At 28.2% G+C, this 17,495-nt stretch overlaps 1 protein-coding gene across 2 annotated transcripts in view; it reads right to left on the reverse strand.

The window, feature by feature from the left end:
• LOC106683293 (putative uncharacterized protein DDB_G0285119) overlaps positions 1–17,495 on the reverse strand; it is a 114,144-nt gene that overhangs the window by 35,428 nt on the left and 61,221 nt on the right. The gene's annotated exons all lie outside the window — the stretch shown is intronic.

Raw genomic sequence — 17,495 nt, forward strand, 5'->3', positions numbered from 1 at the left:
TCGACCGTGGTTTTACTGATCGTTTTATTTCTTTTAATTTACTCGGAGAGCTTTCATCCCACTTAAAAAATAGTTTTTAACTATTTATTGTCCGCGGCTCGCCCCACTTTGCAGGGCTTCACAGGGCTGTTCAAGGCGATAGGTTAAGCAGACATTTTTATTTCATTTTCTGGAACATTAAGGTCCAAGTTATTTTCGCCCAACACTTTACTAAGGTAATTTAAATAGATTTTATGATGAGTGAAATTAGTAAGCTATATAATAATATTTTATCTTAATCTGATAATGAATCAATGTCTGTTTAACATATAGTCTTGAAAGCCCTGATGAAGCCTCGCAAAGTGGGACGAAACGTCGGACAATAAGTAGTTGATAACTATTTTGTTCTTTTTTGACCGCAACCCTGACCATCTTCATATCTTAAATTATACGGTCAACTATTTATTTATATGTAACTTAAAACATTTCTACAGATCTAGATTAGATATTTTCCCGCAGATTTCAACCTTTAATGATCTAATAACTGAATCGGTGCTTAAAACATCTGTAGAATTGATATCGCTGTATCAATGTCCTCTGGAATTTACATAATTAAAAAAAATAATTTTGTTTATAATGTCGGTAGGAGTATGGAACCAAATCCAAAACGGTTAGATTTAGATCACATACTATTTAAAAGATTCGCTTCCATGTGATGAAAATTTTATAATGGTTTTGTAGCCTCTCTTAAAAAAGTTATGATTTGACAGCTACGTAATTTCACAATTTTTTTGGACGACCCATATTTACTTATTTCTATAGACTTGTATTATTCGTTAAGTAATACTATTGTTATAATGTACATAATTTAAATTAACCATTGATGTAAATTCGTATTGAGCTTTCATATCAAAGGACAGGATTATTTTTAAGTTGTAATTCTTCAAAAAATTAAATTAATAATAATTATTAATAGGAAAAGAATCCACCTCGCCTTATTTCATAATGAAGTATAAACTAACTAAAATTATTAGTCTTGTTAATTTTTACTTGGTACAATTTCACCGACTAGTAAATTGCTTATTCATACTTTTTAAACTCCTATAGTATCACTAATCATGAAATAAAAGGTATTAGTGCTTGTAATTTATACTTCGTACACTAGTATTAATGGAATTTATACTGTTAGCTTTTATTATCAAACAGGCTCCAGATCGTTATTAAACATCATCTAAAAAACATTCCTAAGCATTGATAACAGAAAAAATCCTAAAACTGACAATTCGTAAAAATTATTTATATTTATTTGTTTATGTTGTATTCAATTATTTCATATATATTTATAAATTCATATTTTTTTTTTTATGAATTTGCGATATATTTCATTATTTACATTACAAATCTCATTTTTGGAGAGAAAGAAACGTGCTTTCTAATATTATCATTATCATGTACTTGCTGAAACTCAAGTTGCATAACTTGTTATTATGAAGGGTAGTATTTTGCTGTAATGAGTTGTTACTATAAGACAGTCGTTCTAAGGTGTATTTTAAGCAGACGTATTTCATTTTCTGGAACATTAAGGGCAAAATAAGTTGTTATGTTTACCCAACACTTTAGTGAGGAAACTAAAGTAGATATTATGGGAAATGAAATCTTCTGTTCTAAGTTATATAAGAATATTTTATCTTGCAAGTGGACCTTAGTCTGAAAATGAATACATTATTTATTGATATTTAGTGTAATTATTATCGAACGCAATTTTTCATTTTTATTAAATACGCAATAAAATCAACAATCAATTTATTATACTCTGATCATAAATATTTTTTAATAATGGGTTTATTATTGAATATAGGTTCAATCATCATCATCATCATAATCACTTTATCCCCTTACCCGCTTGCACAATGTGGGGTTACAATTTGCAATCTGGACCAGTTGTCTCGCTATTAGACCATCCCCCTTCTACTCCAGTCCATATTCCGCCTTCTCAACACTCTCCTCCCAGGAAATGCGCTGTCTTCCTCTTGGCCTTCTTCCCTCCACGCGAGTCTCATACGTCTTCCTGACAGTTCTTGCCTGGTCCATCCGAAGGAGGTGTCCGAACCACTTTAGGTTGTGCCCCTCTAGGATGCTCTCAGCTCGTTAACTCCGAGGTTAGCCCGTATGGTACTGTTCTGTAATCTATCTCGTCGTGTCCTTCCTTCCACCGCACGGATGTACCACATCTCCATGGATTGGATCCGTCTCTTGTGTTTCGAAGTGAGGATCCACGACTCGGAAGAATAGGGAGGAACGTCGATTTGTAGATCATTATTTTAGTTTTTCTCTTCACACCCCTTTTACCTAGGAAACCCCTTCGAAGCAAACTAAATACTCTTCCAGCTGTACTGCTTCTTTGAGAAACTTCCTCATCTATGTAGCCACTTCCGTTGAGATGAGTACCTAGATATTTGAAATTTAGTCTGGTTTAGTCTTTCTACATAAATTTGCTCTTTTCCTGGTTAATTTTCATATTTATCGTGGCCATTTGCTCTTGAATAACGTTTATTCATTTAACGTTGTATTGGAGGTCTCGGTCGTCCGATACAGATATTGGTGGTATTGGCATCAAACCCTAAGATTTTGTTATTATTATTAAGTAATTTTATTACAGAATACGCCGAGCATATATATGTCAGTATAAATCATATTATTGGCAAATTGACCAGCAGCAGACTAATACCGAAATAATTGCATTATATATAAGAAGATGGTCAGGGTTGCGGTCAAAGGAAAAACAAAAATAGTTTACAACTATTTATTTTCCGACGTTTCGCCCCACTTTGCAGGGCTTCATCAGGGCTGTTCAAAGCAAACGGATGAACAGAAAAAAAACACTAGCAAAAAAATTATAATGCAATTGTTTTTTGTTTGGCTTTCTCTCAATAATAAAATATTAATCAGTGAAAAAAATTAGGGCTAGAAAAAGATACTTATATAGTATTATTATGTTTTAATCAGATAGATAATATGATATTTTTTTTAACTACAGTGATTTGTACAAACAATAAAAGATTATTGATAAATTCTATCTATGATTCTAGTAGTCGATTTGAAAACTGATATAAGCGTTAGTCCGAAACGTCATTCAATTAATCAATAATTAATTACAACTTCAATTAAGGATGGCTTTTTAATTTACCAGAAATTATTATGTATAATTTAATTTGTTACAACCCATGGAAGGTTAAGGGTTCAATGCTTTATAGGGAAGTACTGTTAGGAAGGCAGAGTGCCTTACCAATGAGGTTCCCACTCCCGTTATATGTAATATTTATATTAAATATCTTTATATAAAAATATTATATTTCTGTTTACCAACGTGTTATTTCTTAGTTTTCAAATGAAAAAATGATAATAATTGGTTTAATTATAAAAGAGAACTAGTTTTCCTGTGAGACTAAGGTGCACAAAACACTTATCAAAAAATATTCCATAAAATCTATCTTATTATAATAGAATTTATCATTCAATAAGTTATGTGATACTTCACATAGAATCGATGACACAATACGTTAAGCAAATTATACCCATTCGGAATACCCTATTCACGTTTCGTAACAATAGGAAAAAAATTCTTACAGAAGTTGCATCATTTATTTATTGTAAGGAAACGTCTATAGATTCTTTTTATATACACGGTGCAATGGATTGCTGATACAACACGCGTACTATGGAGAACCTCCTTTCACATCCTTCCTAGGCGTTTCCACGAATTTCCTCCGCTGCAATTTTTTTCTAGAAGTCACCGGTGCGTCAGAGTTATACTATCATCCGTTACAATGGATACAGACACAAGAAATCTATTGGACTAATTCTTTAGAAAAATATATGTGATCATTTACTTCTAAATAGCTCCTCGAACTGACTTTAGTTTGAAGAGTTTAGAGAGAAAAACCTTTATTTTAAGAAATGAATATTGGTTGTTTAGTATTATGCTTTTTTAATAAAAAAAAAAAAATGTTTATAAATAAATAAAAGAATTAAAAATTAGAAAACGGACTCGACTGGGTTTGGAAATTCCTTAATTTTATTTAAATCATCAACTGTTTCTCAAAAACGAAAATTAATTAACTTACAACATTCTGGCTTTTACCTTCTCGGTTTTTTTTTTTTTTGGCCAAGACTCCCATTGTAGTCCTATAAAGCCTAACCATGGTTGGGGGTCGAAGTTCTTCATTTTGTGAGACCACCACTCAATGAAAAAAGTCAACGTCCCAGGCCGGATTCGAACCGGCACTGCCAATAGACATCAAATTGGGTAAGACTGAGTCTTAACCACTGAGCTATGGGCGGCCCATTAACCTTCTCATGTATTAGCTTAAAAAACTGTTTGATTTGTTTGTAGAGATATACGAAATGTGACAACAATTGCAGTGGGTGCAATTTTAAATTAGTTTCACAAATAAGTAACGCCATCATTAAAAAGTATTAGGACGCCTCATATGATTTTCGGAAATTCAATGTAGGTAGTTAAAATACCTAAAAAGGGTAACATGCGTGGGCATACCCAGCGGGGGCAGCTGCTCCCCTTAGAAGTGAAAAGAATTTATTAATTTAATACAAAATAATTTTTTCTCAAGCAAATACTAATTGTAATAACTAATAAAGAATTAACACAATTATATGTAATTTTCTTAAAATTTTGGTTTCATTAGACTTTTCCGTGCTGGAATGTTACAACCTGATAAACTATGGCTAGCACCCCCCCCAAAATGAAAAAGGCCCCCCCCCCTAGTTTTGATCCCTGGTGCACCCTTGGTAACATGTACTAATAAAGGAAGTTTGTGGGCGTCCTCATTCTTCAGATGTTTTTTAATTGCAGTGTTTTCTTAAATGCGGCTTAAAGTTAAAGAAATGGTTGGAGACCAATTGAAGATTATGCTTATTAAAAAAAGTGCTCAGATTATTTTCTGATACTTATTATGATTATTTTCTGTTGAAATATGAAATATGATTATAGTAATTTTTTTTTGTTTAATTTTCGTATTATCTAGTAGTATGTTAGTTATAGTGATTTTGATGAGGCTTAAGAAATTCGACATTCCACATAAATTGTATAAGAACCTTTATTTTTTTTTTCTGTTAGCAAGAAGTACCTTAGAACACGAACTTAGTATAGCTATTACGTTACTGGAGACGAGCTTAGTATTGCGTTACAGGAGTGACCTAAGGGCTTCTGCTGTTCTAACCTACCACGCTTCCTAGAACATAGCTAATACTCAAGTCTACGCGCTATGTTATCCTCTTCGGAATTAATCGAATATGCAGTTTGCTTAATGGCATATTTATCTTATGTTCATTTCCATGTATATTACAGAAAAAGTTAGAATACAAAGGGGTAGTTGATCAGCTTTATATTGATTTAAAAAGGCTTAAGATTTCATTTACCGGTTCAATACTGTTTAAAACGAGGCGATTCTCTATCACCTATCTTATTTAATCTAGCACAAATATACGTAATTAAAAATGTGGTGCATACCGAAAAGGGGTTAAAGCTATGTTTGGGGTTATGTATAATGATAATTTGGTATTATTAGGTAAGGACAAGGAAACTATAAAACTAAATACATTAACTGTAGTAAGGAACTAGTTCTTAAAATATATAAGGATAAAAAAAAAAATAGAAACGATAGCGCTCTTGGTGATATAGATATAGGAGAAAATACATTTGAACCGGTGATACATTGGATAGGTTCAGATATTTAAGTTCTATGGTGACTATTAAAACATTACACGAGATTAAAACAAATTTACAAGTATTTTACATTACATCATAAAATCTTGTCTTTATGTATTGTCTAGATGAAGCTTTTTTTTTTTTTAAATTAAAACGTTATATCGTTAATATTTGTTCACTTCAGAAGCTTACAAATAATAACAAATTACGTATTGTTCAAATTATTCTGAACGGTCTATATGTTTTCATGAATCTTACCCAATTTAGTTTAATGGTTCTGAAGAAATCAAAGTTGTTTGGATTAAGTAAAATAAAAATAAATATAAGTTTTAATAGGTACGACATCTTAATAACTCCAGACTGACGTATTCTATAAACCACATCTGTGGTGATATGGAAAACATTAGATATCACCAATCACTCAAAAAATGTTTAACGACACCAACATAAATTATTTAAATTAATATTTTATTATGAAAAGAAGTCTGTTTTTTTTTTTAACTTTAATTATAATGTTCTTAAGAGATTTTTTATGCCAGAATGTTTATAGTAGAAGTTATTATAATTACTTTATTATTAAAAATTTTTATAATACAATCTCTTTTATGCAAAATTGTTATACTATATGAACCAATATAAAGTTTTGTATTACTGAGTAACATTTTAGTTACAATTTTTATTAATATACCTATGCTTCTTTGTTCATGTACCTGTGTGCACGCTTATTTGTGTTCATATAAGTATAAGTATTTATTTTAAAAATACTTTTTTTTTTTTTTGTTTTTTTTTTAATTTTTAAGATCTATTTGGTTCAAAGATCCTTCTTAAACTCGGCCACATAAACATGTGAATATTATATTTGAGAACTCATATTTAAAATGGTCTTAGTAGTGACTTCTATAAGCAGAACTTTAATAAAATAATTTAGCGAGAACTTATATTAATAGAGAACAGAACTTTTATCTCAAAATTCTTTCTTCGTTCTTTAGGAACTTTTTATGAAAAGGTTCTTTCGATGAAAGTTCATGTTAAAAGCGGTTAGACTGAAAGCTTTTGAAAATTATATGTTTAAAGAATTAATAAAGAAAACAACTAATTTTCAGGTCTTCATCAGGGCTATGAAACAAAGAAGAGATTACAACCTTCAACCAGAGAAACATAAAAATAAAATAAATAATGGACTAAAAATTTGGAAATATACATGATATATAATTTAAGTATATTTCCAAAGTTGTCAGTCTATTATTTATTTTATTTTTATGTTTCTCTGATTGATGATTGTTATATCGTTTGTGTTTTATAGCCCTGATGGAGACCTGAAAATCAGGTTTGAAACGTCGGCACAAATAAATAAATAAATTTTTTGTTTATTTGTGTTTTTATGCTGTCTGCACCTCCTCCCGACCCAACCCCCGTCCATCTTTTCCTTTTATTTATTTACGGTCAACTATCACCTCAAAATTAAACTATTATTAAATTAAAAGGGATGATCTTAAATATTAAGGTTTGGAAAAAAAGTACTGATTTCGACTAATCTATTTTTTTCCAAATCAGCTCAAATATGTTTAATTGTATTTTAAAATTGTTTTTGACTCTGATAAATAATTAAATCTAAAATTTGATGGAAGTAATTAATGACTGCACAAATTAAGCGAATCAACCCAAAAATGAATCCCACTTAAAATTTACTATTTTCCTATTAAGGTTTAGCGTGAATTAAAGCTTTTAGATAACTTATAAAGTACTATTTTCATTTCAATTATTTTTTTTAATTCTAAACCAATTACGTGTAACATAAAATAATTAAGTCGAGTTAAGTAATTAATTCGATTGTGATATAAAAAAAAAAAATAGATAATAGTACCAGATTTTAGGAATGTTTCACAGTGGATTTTGAAAGATAGTACCTATGTCATAATCTGATAAATGATTGAACCTAAAATATGATGGAAATAAATCATGATAACTGGATAAATTGAGCATTGTGAGCCAAAAATGAATTCAAATCAAAATTTACTATTTACCTACAAAAAATATACTTGCAAATAAACATTACAGAAATAAAGCTGTTAAGTAACTTATGAAGTAAAATTTTTATTGTTTTTTAAAATTAAACAAATTTCGTACGAAGAAACATAATTAAGTCGAATGAAGTAATTTATTCGAGTGTGCTATTAAAAAAAAAACAGATAATAGAATCTCATTTTACGATTGTGTCACAGAGGATCGTGCAAGATAGAATACAACATTGCTAATGTTGTTGTTATCGATAGTCTATGGATGAGTTATTTCAAACAATACAACGGCGTGGATGTTTTTCTCATTTACATCCGTGTCGTAAGAAGATGCAGATGAGAAGAAAATGCGAAACAAAGATACCGTATGAAGATACAAAAGAAATCTTTCCTGTTCGACATGTTTGTGTAAAGGTCCCTAAACTTTTTTAATATATAAAAGTTTTTAGTTCAAAAATATTATTATTTACTTACTATAAAAATTACATTGTTTCTTTAATGTTTAATGTTAGTTTCATTAGGATTTTAGTAAGAAATAAGCTGAAATAAAAAAAACACAAAACAGTTTGAGAATGAAATAAAATAAATTGCTGATTTTTACAAAAATATATGTTCATATCTATGGATCATTTTTTGTATAATTTTCTATTTCAGATAATAAAGGGTTAGGGTGAGGTTGAAACACGTTATGAGTCGATTTGTGTATATATTCTTGCAAGGTGGTGTCTGTATTTGATTTTTAATTTATCTTGGTTATTCTTATGCGATATGTTTACAATTTTTAAGTTTCTGTTTTTGGTATACTTTAGTATAGTTTTTATAAGTTAGTTAAATTTATGAAGCTCCGTATGGGGCGGGCCTATGCTTTGATAAGTCTTAGTACTGATTTTTGGACTGTCAATTTATTTTATGGGGATAGTTTTTGTTTTTATTTTATTTTTTTAATATGAGAAAATTTCACCTGTTTTCCAATTTTAAATACATATGATACTTGAATTATAGTTTATTGTTTAACCTGACGCTTTAGTATCTTACGGATTTAGCAAGTGGGATGGGAGTATCATTTAAATACTTCCAGGGAAGTATAGGTCGTCGTTTTGTGTGAATTATGGCTTCTGTTTTTTTTCCTTCAATGTTTAGATATAATCCTCATTTTAAAGGTTCTTCGATGTTTTTTTGTTAGCTTATTTTAGCCTTTTAGTGATTATTAAAATTAGGTAAATAACATCAGTATCATCGGACAAAGAGGGTTATATTAACATTTTTTTAAAATTTCTGATTGTCATTTATGAACAATTTGAATAATATTGGACTTATATAGGATCCTTGTGGGAGACCGACAATGGTATGAATCCTTCTTCTGCTTCACCAAATCAATAGTAAAATGTTATTAATATTTTCAATGTATTGGTGTGAACGAATTCGATTTTTGTTAGATATAGCAATATTTTTATAATGTCGCTACTAAGCGATGTAAACAGTAAATATCAAAATGTTATTAACGTTTAGATAAGAAATAGCTATGTTAGCATTATAATTAACATTTTGTTATTGACCAGCAGAAACAGTAGTCACATCTAAATTTTATTAGCAATGCTATCTAACTTGTAGACCCAGCCTAGATTTTATATTTTTACTATAAGTCGCTTATGATTAAAATTCTAGTAAAACATTTATTTACTAGCGGGATATTAATAATGATGGCCACGATGTTGAGCATTATTTGATTTGTATCAAATCATAGATTGGAGATAAATGTACAGAATATTCTAGATAAAGTAGTTTATTATGAACCTACGCATAATTTATCTGTGGTGCATTGCCAAAAGTGGAGTATCTGAAAATTTCTCAGAGCAGTGTGTTTGAATTATGATCTCAAATGTAAGACATCAGCTAATTTATAATTTTGATATACGACAATTCATCATTTTGAATTTCTAATAAGTATAATAAAACATATTCATACAAAGTTAAATAAAATTAATCAAAGCATAATTTTTAAATATACAACATTGGCATTGCACCAACAATATTATATCAACAATAATATCAACTTTCAAAGATAAAAATCAATAATTATTGATATATTTAAATTTATAAGATTATGGTTTCTATCAGTAATTTTCAAAATTTAATTTTTCACAAAGTGGTGTATATATCTTGTTATTTATTTGGTGTATATGCGTATATCCGCATATTGATCAAAGAAACATTATGTAACATATCATAACAAGTTTAGGCCTAAAAACCGGTTACCACCTGTTTAAACCTAAAATATTAAAACAGCGGGCACATTCGTAGTACGATTTTCCGTCTTGAATTCTATACTCCGCATGCGCCTACCAGTGATAATTTTGACTAGTGTTTAGAGAAGCGTGTCATGTTTTTGATTATAGTTACAGTCAATTATGACAACAAATATTCTAATTTATATGTACATACCTTTGTATTATGTCAGGATACAATGTCCGTCTGTTAGGCGAAATATTTTTTATTTATCAATCGTTGTGGAAAAATCAAGGTTATATTACGATTTAATGACATAATGACTCCTTGACAAATGGATTCACAGTACATTGTTTAGTTGTATGCTATGGAAAAAAAAAACTCTAGAACAAATATTTATTTTTCTCCTTTTCAGATAAAGACACTTAATTACATATATATCAATTAACAATCAGCAATTTTCTATAGATATAAATCTATATCAATTAACACAAAGTTTCATAAATCGAAAATAAAAATATGCAAAACCTTTCTACAATGTTCACAAATTTTGAGAGCTCCTTTATTCTTGTACTAACCAAAAAATCAAATAATTGATAAAAATTGACTAAATAATTTAATAAAGGGTTTTATCAATGGTAACACTTATTAAAAATGGGTGTATTAGAGTAATAATGAATAAGTAATTAAATACTACAAATGATAGATTTTTAATATATTTTTTTATTATATTTTATAGAAAAAAAATGTCTTGTGTAAATATGTTTTTTTACTCCCATCGGAGTCCTATACAACTTTTTGACATACGGGGGGTTATTGAACAACCTACTCTAACCATGGTGGGAAGTCAAGTTTTTCATTTTGTGGGACCGCCACTCAATGAAAAACTCAACACCCCAGGCCGGATTCGAACCGGCGACGCCCGCAGATCCCAGATCGATAGACCTGCTCATAACCACCTGAACTATGGACGGCCTTAAATATTTTTATTTTTATTTTTCCGATAAATACATTTACATACTTATGTATATAAAATAACACGAATATTTAAGGTCGGAAACACATGGAACAATTTATTTAAAATTTTAAACGAAAATGCAATGATTATAGGCTTGGTTTGATTCCTGTACTAACTGATAAATCAAATAGTTCAAAAAATAAATTACTCAAAATGTTAATGACGGCCTCTGATGGAAAATGTTACTTGGCTTTTTATCAATATTATTACTTTTTAAAAATAGGTTTATTAGGGAATATAAGTAATTAGATTATTCGATTGATGAAAACATTGTTTTATTATATGCTAAGGTAAAAAAAATTTATGCAAATACTTAGACTTTTCTTTTTTCATTAAATGCATTTAAATAATTATTTATATATCTGTTTAAATTAACAAAAATATTTATAAATGGCCTGAAGTATGCAAAACAGATCCACGATGATTCACTTTAGTTAAACTTTTTAATGAAAATCCAATAATTATAAGTCATATTTTATTCATGTACTAACCTGAAAATTAGATAATTGATAAAAATTGACTAAATTAGTTAATAAAGGTTTTCTAAATGTTATTACTTTTTAAAAATGGGTGTACTAGGGTGAGTAATTATACACCTGAACTTATGGTTTAGCGTACTATGTTTTATCAAATGCTATGAAAATAAAAAACTTATGCAAATATTTATATTTTCCCTTTTCCATTAAATGCAGTTGTGGAATGCGGTATTAATCATTATATATATGTCGGTTTAAATTAACAAAAATATTTATAAATGGCCTGAAGTATGCAAAACAGATTCACAATAAATTACTTTATTTAAAATTTTTATATCCAAAAATTATCGGTCATATTTTGTTCTTGTATAACCGGAAAATCAGATAATTGATAAAAATTGACTAAATAAATTAATAAAGGTTTTCTCTTTGTTATTGATTTTTAAAGATGGGTTTACTAGGGTTATTAATTAGGGACCTGAGCTGATGGTTTACAGTACTATGTTTTATCATATGCTCAGGAAATGAAAAACTTATATAAATATTTATAATTTTCATAAAAGGAAGTCTGGGTGTAAAAAAACACACAAATATATTTATATTTATGTGTTTTATTTATAATTTTTATATACGTTATTTATAATTTTCATAAAAGGAAGTCTGGGTGTAAGAAAACACACAAATAGTAATTTAGCTATTTAATGTGAGGTGTCCTTACTGACGAACGTCGTTTATTTACTGAATGGAGGTGAACACAAAAAAATTAGAAAGAATCCAATTTATTATTATTTACTTCCATCTAGCCCTGATGAAAGTGGGGCGAACCGTCGGCTCACCTTAAGTAGCTTAATTACTATTTGAATTTTTTGAACTTTTCCTTTTCCGAAAAATGCATTTATGTATTTCTGTATATATCTATTTAAATTAATACAAATATTTATAAAGGGCCTGAAGAATGAAAAATAGATCCACCACTAAACTTTTTAATGAAAATCTACAACTTATACGTTCTGTTTTATTCTTGTACTAACCGGTAAAATAAATAATTGATAAAAAAATACTTGAAAAGTTAATATATATATTTTTTAATTAGTAATCAGTTTGTAAATATTCTCCAGATGATTGACGAACTATGTGATAAAATGTTTATACATTACTGAACATTTTAAATTATGTAGATAATACCGTATAAGTGTAATTTACGAGAAAACACAAATTGTGCTAATTAATTATTATTCTGCCTTGTATTAATTATTTATCTGTCCAAATATAACGAAGAATTTTTTTAATTATTAGAAGTTGTATAAACCAATTCATAATGATTCCTATCGCATTCGGGATTAATGTTGTATTATTGGAAGTTGTAAGTAAAAAAATCTCATTAAATATACCAGTTACAAGATTTTTTTTTCTTCGAGAAATTCCTTCTAGGATGATTTATAGGCTTATAATGAGTGAATTCGGTCAGAAACAAGAAATTCGGGGATAAATAGACTCTGATTGAGGGAATAGTTAGGAGAATTTCTCACAGGTAATGACTGTTTCATAGGAGGTGATTATAATAGCTGCATAACCATTACGAAATGTGATGACAGACATTCACCTAATCGTATTTCGTTGTGCTGTCTGGGTATAACTCCTGCGCCGTATTCCGCGACCCCAACTAGGTCTATTAGGGGGAAAAAACTTTCTAACCACACTACTTTCGTTTTGAACGATCGAGGCATCTTCATGCCATCTAATAATAATGTACAACTTATATTGTTAAGCGTATTTATATTTATAATAAATTTCTATAAAAGAAGATGGACCAGATGTGGTCAAAAGGACTAAAATAGTGATTAAACTATTTATTGTGGAACGACGTTTTGCTCCATTTTTCAGGGCTTCCTCTGAGCTAAAAATTATATAAACAACTAAAATATGTGACAAATTATAGTTGTTTGTATCTCTTATATTTTTTAGCCCTGACGACGCCCTGCAAAGTGGGGCCAAACGTTAACAATATATCTTCCTTTTATATATGACCTAATGTCAATCAACGATTTCCCTATAATTAAATTATTTTGTAATATATGTATTTTTCGTATGACTAAATGTTTTGCTTCTTAGCAAATTAATAATACATTTAATATCTATATACTATACAAGAAGCTATAATATCTATATTGTATATAGATACATAATATATTTCCTTTTTAAAAATTATGGAATTTATGAGAATGAACTAATCCCAAAAATTTGAAATTATCCAGGTCAAATTCTTAAAACCATTAGTTCCATAATTCTTTAATTACGTCAATTACTGGGGTAATTTTATGTAAGACATGCTTTACAAGATTTTTATCTTCATATGAATCGATTTAAAAGTAATAAAACATTGTTGAATAATTTTAACCAAATGTATCCAATACATGTTTTGCTAATTTAATCACAGCTTCAAACTACAAGACTATACTGCTTTATGGGGGCAATATGAATTTGAGATTTAAGTGGTTTTATATTTAATTTGAAATTATTATTTAATCTCATATGTTTATTAAGTCTAGCTTAATTCTGGAAAGTGATAATTTACGAAATGTTTTTGATAAAATGAATGAATAAGAAAAAATGTTTTATAAATCAACGTTTTAAGTATTTATTTAAAATATTCTTAAATATATATATAATTTTAAAACAAGAATCAAATTACTTAAACGGGTTTTATGTTATGTATTACTGAGTTCTAAACGTAATTCATTAAAAATAAATGTTCTTAGAATTTAAAAATTAATAATGAAAAGTTCTGTGAGCCCAGCCGTCTTCAACCCAGGGGGAATAGGACCGGGTCCTGGAAGACCACGGAGCAAAGCATAACAAATATTTCTTAAAAGAAATAAAAAGAAAAAAATTTAACACGTTTTTACGCCTTCTGTTAATGAAACTGCAACTCCACGCCTTTATGGCCCACATGGCTGAGTAAGGGTGCATGAATAATTATAAAAAAATTAATTGCCTTTTTATTAATATTTATTAGTATTGTTCAATATTATGTAACTCAGCTGTACAGTAAATAAAAGAGCAATTAAATGGTTACTGTTCTCAAATATGAACCTTAAAAGATTTTTCAAAATATTCAGAGGCTATAATTTTTCAAAAATAAAAGAATAACATTTGACTAATATGGGATACGGTTTATTTAAAAATATGAATTCATATTAAGTGTTGCATTGCATGATAATTAATTAGGTAGAAATTTTGTTTTTGAAAGAAATTATGCTAACTTAATTGTTTAACTATGTTATGACAAAAACAATTATTTTCAAAATTGTTTAATATAATTTGAAGCTAAAAATTAAACTCTTTCATTAATTGTATTATGTTTTGAAACTAATATTAGATATAAATTAATAAGTATTTTTAAGAATATTTGATTATCATGATTTTATGAAATAAGTAATACTGATCGTTTCCTTATAAAACAACAGAATTATTAATTCACTGTATGCAATCCAATATAATTGAAACTATTAAAAAATCGCAGAATTATTAAGATGGAAAATTAAATAAAAATAAAATTATAACCGTTATTTATAATACTCATCACAACCGCAAAATTATTAACTTATTATAAAATTAACTTTTTATAAAATAGAAATTAATTATTGGAGAAATAAAGAATAACACATCCAGGCTTTGAAGCATTCCATTAGAAATAGAAAATTATTATTATAAAGATAAATAAATGCAATTAATGGAAATTCTTGATTGAATACTTACTCATGAGACATTTAAATATCTATTTTAATCTCAGAAATTTTTTTTTCAAGAACACAAAAAATATATTAATTTTTAGAAGAAAATAATAAATAAATTTATCAACAACGTTACCATTTTTACATATTCCACATTTCACGAATAGAAAACGTACAAAAAAAACAATTATCACTTCATGAACAGGAGCTGCATAAAAATAAAAAGACATAAATTAAAGAACTGAAAAAATATAAACTCAGGTTTAAGTTCATTAAAAAGTTCTCCTAAGTTTTATTTTAGACTAAAAATATATTGTTAATTTATGTTCTTGATAAAAATCGTATGTAAAAATGAATTTTTTTAGATAATGTGGTCGGTAAAGAAAGTATAGAAGGCATGTTCAAGACCGCATCTCAGATCAATGAGTTAATTAGGCCTTACAAGAACTGACGTAAGTTTGTAAGAAACATCGGTTGATATTGATATTGAGGAGGTTAGTAAAAATAAATAAAAAAATAAGGAACATCGGTTAGAGAGTTATTTAAACTCTATTTCTGCTTTGGAAATGCCAAAAAAGTAAGGCTATCGTAATAAAAAATTATTGAAATAAAAAAAAAATGATAAAGTATGTTCAGGTTCCTATTAATTTGCTTTATTGTGATGACTCATTTAACTGATTAAACCTATCCTGTTCCTTCATTTAACTGATTAAACCTATCCTGTTCCAAATTCAAGTAATAAGTATAATTCTTATTTGTTTGTTTTTTAATTCTAATTGTAGATGTTAATGTGGTTCATCAATACATAACATGGAAATGACTAGACAAGAAACAATTTTAGTAGCGCGGAATAATTACATTAATAATAATTTAATTAATCTTTAAACATTTGAAGATGCGTTTCATCAGCTAGTCTTCTAATACACTTACGCACTTAATGAGAAGATAAAAAACTATTAAATGACAGAAATTAGAATATTATTCAAATTCAAATGTTGTCGTTTTTGGTCCTGGTCAATTATTACCAATTACCCACCTATGAGATGAGAAACCAACTAATATTTCTGTTAATTGTTTTATAAGTTATATTCTTTATTTTCATTCCGCGCACTGTGTTCATTCCTCTATATCACTATTATGAATAGATGAAGTTAGAGTTGATTAAAGGGTGTTTCATTTTGTTGTGAAATGAAACAATTGTCGATAAAGCACAATTAACGAATTAGCAAACTAAAAATATTTAAGTTTATTAAATTTACTTCTTAAAATATTATTTACCTGTTACTGATCCAAATGTGATATTTTAAAGACATTAAAGAAACTTTAAATAAGTCTCAATAATTAAACATTGTAGTTTGTACAAAAAAAAAAAAAAAAAACCTTTCGTCATCATATTTTACTGTCAAATGAAAAAATCGAAAATATTTTAAAATTATTTTTTTTGCCTTAATTTCAGTCATGAGATTCGCTCCTAATTGTCCATACCATACTACAAAAACAAGATTATCAAATGATTTGATATTGATTTTCTATTTTTGCCGAAAATACTATTAGTCGGTGTGACTGTGCGTTGTAGTAAAATAATATCTGATAGTTGTTTAAATGCGTCAAAATTAAAATTAACTTAAATAAAAAAATTTAAATGTACCAAAAACAAGTGATTGGAACATCTTATTTTACCAGCAAATGAGATGATCGTTAATGCTATAAAATTTTTATTTTTCCTTCTATATTAATCATAGGAAACGTTAAAACCTCTTAGTTCATCTTACTATACTTCAAAACAAGACTCCAAGTGATTTGAGATTGCCATTGCATTTTGGCCGAAAATAATATAACTCGGTGTGACTGTTGTCTATGATAATGTTTTTAATGTGTAAAAATTAATATTAATATAAATAAAAAAAAAATACTTTAATTTTACTCTTGTGAAACGTTGATATCTCCTCCTAATTAAATCACCTATCTCACATTTCAAAAAATACTGTATTGAATGATTTAAAATTGCTATTTTATTTTAACCGAGAATTGATCTATGGGGCTCCACTAAACCATCTAATTCCTCTCGAATCCAATCCTTACAGTCAAAAATCCTTAATGCTCCTTACTTTGTCACAAATCAAATCATCCATCAGGACCTCAATGTCCCCTATGTTGCCGAATTGGCCAAAACCAGATACCAATCCTTCCATAATAAACTTCCCAACCACCCAAACCAACTCGTTTCTAACCTGGCTTCTCCTTCACTACCTAATAATCCTCCTAGGCGTCTGAAAAGAAGATGACCTCGAGATATTCTCCTTTAGAAATGTTTTTGGAGTT

The sequence above is a fragment of the Halyomorpha halys genome, unplaced genomic scaffold (assembly GCF_000696795.3).
Source record: "Halyomorpha halys isolate HHAL.00 unplaced genomic scaffold, Hhal_1.1 Scaffold26.1, whole genome shotgun sequence".
NCBI classification, from domain to species: Eukaryota; Metazoa; Arthropoda; class Insecta; order Hemiptera; family Pentatomidae; genus Halyomorpha; species Halyomorpha halys.